Source organism: Balaenoptera acutorostrata, chromosome 8 (assembly GCF_949987535.1).
Source record: "Balaenoptera acutorostrata chromosome 8, mBalAcu1.1, whole genome shotgun sequence".
NCBI classification, from domain to species: Eukaryota; Metazoa; Chordata; class Mammalia; order Artiodactyla; family Balaenopteridae; genus Balaenoptera; species Balaenoptera acutorostrata.
In genome coordinates this window covers 70,306,669-70,312,668 of record NC_080071.1, presented here as the reverse complement: position 1 = coordinate 70,312,668, position 6,000 = coordinate 70,306,669, and positions in this window count along the sequence as shown.

Genomic DNA, 6,000 nt, shown 5'->3' with positions numbered 1-6,000 from the left:
TGGATTAAAGACCTAAATGTAAGGCCAGATACTATAAAATTCTTAGAGGGAAACATAGGCAGAACACTCTATGACATAAATCACCGCAAGATCCTTTTTGACCCACCTCCTAGAGAAATGGAAATAAAAACAAAAATAAACAAATGGGACCTAATGAAAGTTAAAAGCTTTTGCACAGCAAAGGAGACCATAAACAAAATGAAAAGACAACCCTCAGAATGGGAGAAAATATTCTGCAAAGAAGCAACTGACAAAGGATTAATCTCCAAAATATACAAGAAGGTCATGCAGCTCAATATCAAAAAAACAAACAACCCAATCCAAAAATGGGCAGAAGACCTAAATAGACATTTCTCCAAAGAGGATATACAGATTGCCAACTAACACCTGAAAGGATGCTCAACATCACTAATCATTAGAGAAGTGCAAAGCAAAGCTACAATGAGTTATTACCTCATACTGGTCAGAATGGCCATCATCGAAAAATCTACAAACAATAAATGCTGGAAAGGATGTTGAGTAAAGGGAACCCTCTTGAGCTGTTGGTGGGAATGTAAATTGATACAGCCACTGGAGAACAGTATGGAGGTTCCTTAAAAAACTAAAAATAGAGCTACTATACGACCCAGCAATCCCATTACTAGGCATATACCCTGAGAAAACCATAATTCAAAAAGAGTCATGTACCACAATGTTCATTGCAGCTATATTTACAATAGCCAGGACATAGAAGCAACCTAAGTGTCCATTGACAGATGAATGGATAAAGATGTGGCACATATATTAAATGGAATATTACTCAGCCATAAAAAGAAATAAAACTGAGTTATTTGTAGTGAGGTGGATGGACCTAGAGTCTGTCATACAGAGTGAAGTAAGTCAGAAAGAGAAAAAAACAAATACTGTTTGCTAACACACATATGGAATCGAAAAAAAGAAAAGGTTCTGAAGAGCCTAGGTGCAGGACAGGAATAAAGATGCAGACGTAGAGAATAGACTTGAGGACACAGGGAGGGGGAAGGGTAAGCTGGGGTGAAGTGAGAGAGTGGCATGGACATATATACACTACCAAATGTGAGATAGATAGCTAGTGGGAAGCAGCTGCATAGCACAGGGAGATCAGCTCCATGCTTTGTGTCCACCTAGAGGGGTAGGATGCGGGGGTGGGAGGGAGACTCAAGAGGGAGGAGATATTGGGATATATCTGTATGTATAGCTGATTCACTTTGTTATAAAGCGGAAACTAACACACCATTGTAAAGCAATTATACTCCAATAAAGATGTTAACAAAAAAAAAAAAAGCAAGCAAGCCAGCAGCACCTAGAACCATAGAAAATTGATATGTCTGTTTCTCCTTCAATTCCTCTGTCATCTGTATTCTATTAGGATTGTTGTAGTTTTGTTACTTAGGGACTCCTCTGGGGGCATGAGAGTGGAAAATGGCTGTAAAGAGCCATGAATTTGAGCAATTAGAAGACAAAAGAGCACAGGCCCTTGTGATATAATATAAAGAGCACTGATTTCATTATTTAAAGACTTGAGTTCAAGTTATACTAGCTCTGCCATCCGTGACAAGTTACTGAAGCACACCTAACTTTGGTTTCTTCATTTCTGAAAGGGATGTTAATCCACAGAGTGAATATGAAGTGTCCAGATTTATGTTTCAGATGAGAAGTTTCCTAGCCTTGTAATTCCTGGTGTCAACCACACATTGCCCACACAGCCCATATTCTTCCCTATCTATCTATTGATTATCTAGCTAGCTAGCTAGCTAGCTAGCTAGCTAGCTATCATACACACAGTAATATGCTTGTCTAATGTCTGATACTGAAAGTCAAGTTCAAAAACAGGCAAATTCCTTGAGAGTATGAATTCCAGCTGTATCAGGAAACTGTCTTAAATCCCAGACCCCTTTGATTAGGATTTGGAATGTAACTCACTATCCCTAGGCCGAATATAACTTCCTCAGTGGCAAATACTACACTGCTACTACTAAATCAACATCTCCCTTGCTTCTTCTCTTAAGACCATTTGCTTTTACACCTGTTCTCAGAAAGTCTCCCAAAGAAATACTGTCAGACTATCAGTTTGTGACACTAATCTTTTGAGGTGTCTACCTTAATGTAAGAGCTATCGCCTCTATTATATATTAGTTTTTTAGTAATTGGTAATTTGGCAGTATGAGTCTTAAATAATATTGTTTCAGCCACATAGAGCGCACACACACATATATTTATATATGATATATATTAATTCATTCTTAGCTAAGAAACTCTTTTACTATGTTAGAAATCTTTCCTACACTAATTAAATAACAAACACACAAGCACATAAACACACAAACATGTACTCTTGTTCCCGAAATAGGCAACCCATTGTTTTGTAAACAAAGTGACAATAGGTGCTATGAGGACAAGCTGACTTCAAAACCCACTTGTTGCTTCATGAGGCTCTGCCACTTGTTCTGACATCATCTCTTAAATCCTGAAAATAAATCTGATATCAACACTGTATCCATTGTAGATCCTCTCTAGTGACCCGGGAGTACAGGAAAACAAATCATACATCAAGGCCTTTTGCTGTGCTGTTTGGAAGAGAACAGAAAGGAACATCTAGACTTATAATTTTAAGCATAGTCTCTCTCCCCCAGCTCTTTAACAAAAAGACAGCAGAATTTGTTTCTGTATTTCTCGTGTTTTGAAAATATTTATTGAGGATTTTTTACATCCCAGTTTTTCTTCCAAGAATGCTGAATCATGATTCCTTTAATAGGCCAAAGCAAGCTGACAGCCCACACACAACCTGTTATCAAGACACTGTTGAAAATATGTTCTATTTGTAAATAGTCAAGAAACATGTTTTTTAAAAAAATTCTTTACCATAAAGCTCTCTCCAATTGAACTATCCTGTTCAATACAGTGCACACTTAATAACCACCACTTCAAGGGAAGTGCAGTCACTTATTTCTTTGTTGCCTGGCATAGGGTTCCATCATACTTGAAAGACACAGAAACAGCACTCCCATCCTCAATGATTTGTGCAGTATTTTTCTTTTTCTTTTTTAATTTTATTTTTATTATTTATTTATTTTTATTTGGAGGATCAGACCATTTTATTGAGGGGCTTCAGGGGAGCATGTTACGGCTTGGGAGAACAATGAGATCCAACATCCTTGGCCCGGCCTGGATCTCCCCACCTTCATGGTTGCCGAAAGTGTGCACTGTTTTTAACAATCCTAGTGGCCATGGAGTGGCTTTCTACTTTGAGTGTTTTTCTTTTAGCCTGTTATATGCCTTAAGCTCATACTCCTTTCTGAAACTGAAGTTGAAAAAAAATATAGAGAAGATATATGAGAATATACAGAAGTATGCGTTTAAAAGGTTTCTTTATTACTATTCTTTTAAAAGTAAACAGTAACCACTATTGGTGGCTGTTTTCCCTATAGGTGACAGACAAATTAAATAGAGTTCTTCAATTGTAAGGTGATACCAAGGACAGTTTTATCACTGCACTTTCTCATTCTGCTCTTTAGTGATGGCATTAGCAATGCAGAATCAGCACTTAATAAATGCTTGCCTAATTCTGTGCTTATAAGAGAGCTTCTGTAAGTAAAACTGAGTCTAGCCTTTAGGAAAAAAAATGTTGGCCAAGAATTTGACATGTTCTCAGGCCATTGCCTGATTATGTGCTTAGTTTGATAGCTTTGGAGACTTGTTTTGAATAAGAAAGTTGTGTTTGCCTGAAGTGCTCCCTAATTCCCCTTAAAATTATCATGACTCCCATCTACTTTTATGTTAGTAGTTCCTCCTCTTTTATTGATATGTTGAAAAGGAGCTGATGAAATAAGTTTATACTAAGGGATTATTGATTTAACATTTTCATTTCTACAGGCAATTTACATTTGAATAGGTAAGGAATATAGAAATGAGTAACACAAAGAATGTCTCAATAATGGTGACACTTCCAATAGTGGATCATTCCAAAGTGGTATATTTTGAAGGGAAAAAAGGGTTTATTGGTCCAACTGGGAAGCCCTCCTTCCTTGGTCTAGGTTCTGCCAAATTATACTGTCTGAACATAACCTGCAGAGCAATACCTACCAAACATGACTAAGATTGCCCTCCTTGCTTGATTTCTGAATGGAATGTCTTGGACAATTGCTGTTCTCTGCTTTCTGGACTGAGTCCCATGACCCTGTGCCTTGGTCTACTGATCTGTGTCCAACTGCTCCTGGACCATTCCCTACTTGGTCAGTTCTTACACTTTATTCTAGCAATGAATGTTCTCCCAGCTCCACTGGTCTCCCTACTTAGCATCTTGTATTGTAGCCAAACTTGCCTCTTGCTTAGGCTTGTTTGGATGTTGATAGTCTACTTTTGGTTTTTCAAAATAAAATAATCAATTATTTTTACTGGAAAATAATTACCTAGATTAGAATCAAATAATAACCTTGACTATACCTGGTATGCTATGGGAGCATTTGAAATGATTTTTTGAGAAGTCATTCCTTTCTAATGTTTGTTTCATTGAAATATCATGAAGAAAGCAGGAATTAATCTGCCCTGAGGATAGAGGTGAAAGAAGAAGGAGGAAGAGAGAGAATAGCAGAGGCCACTTAAAGCCTCATCAGGGAGGAAGTAAGCAGCTAAAACTCCAAAGAACCTTCTCAGGGTACCTAAATGTCAATGTCATCAACATGAGACCCTTTAACATACCCCCAAAAATGTGTATCTGCAGGTAGCAGTAAGGGAAACAGGAGTGGTGTTAATGATATCGTTATTAACTGTACTTCATGAAACTCTTGCAATTCTAAGTTCCTATCAGTTCTAAAATGCTGTGATTCTATATCAAATGGGGTAAAACAGAAGTGGAAAATGCAAGTAGTACTCAGGTTTGTCTTACTTAACAAAGTTGCATGTGAAAGCATTCTGATAAAATAAGTATTGGTTCAATTACCTCTTAAACTTCAGAGTCTCTCTCTCTCTCTCTCTCTCTCTCTCTCTCTGTCTCTCTCTCTCTCACACCCAGATGCATTTTGGACATTTTCACCTCTCTTCCCTGTCTATTGCGGTTCCTTCCATCTCACCTTCTTTTCACTGAAACAGACAGAGTCCTCCTTACTTCTTAAGGTTCTTGCTTTGATGCTGCTGATTTGCTTTGATCAAGTTCCATCTCCACACACTGTATTTCTCATCATGGTTTGCCCACTTGAGAAATATATGTCATTAATCATATAGATGACATAGACAGTGAACAGTTCCGGGCTAAGTATAATCAGAACCAGGGGAAAAATTATAGAGCATTTCTTACTGTTGCTCTTAGTAAGCTCTCTTTTGTATACAAAGACTGCGACTTTGAACAGAAAATATTTACTGAGTGTTTTCTATATACCAGGAACTATTCTACAAATTTGAACGTACTATTTCATTTAAAACTCATTATAATTTTAAGAGGCAGATATTATTATCCCCTAATTATATATGGGGAAACTGAAGCCCAAGTTGTGAAAATAAATTACCCTGGATCACATAGCTTGTAAGTGCCAGAGCTAGCATTTGAATGTAGGCAGTCTGGGTACAGAACTTGTTTTTTGCTACTTCATTATTGAGTACCTACTCTGTACCAAAGATTGTGCAGGAAGCTTTTTATTTATCACATTTAAGCCTCATAAATCCCTGGGAGGTAGATATCATGGGGTTCAGAGGATTTATTGGGCTTGCCAGTAAATAAAATCCTGGGGCAAAAACCTTTTAGGTCCAGGACTCTTTATTATACCACCATAATACCAACATGATTCCAGATGTCACTCATGGATTATGTACAACTATTAGGGGTCGTATTTAATACATGGGTCATCAGACCAGTTTTGTACAAAATGAGCATTGAGCACATATCATCAGCTCTTGTTTTACAGCTTTTGATTTTGTGGAATATTTTTCATAGAATTGGTGTCTAATTCATTGTAGGGAAGCTTTCTAGTGTATCAAGGTTATAGGTAA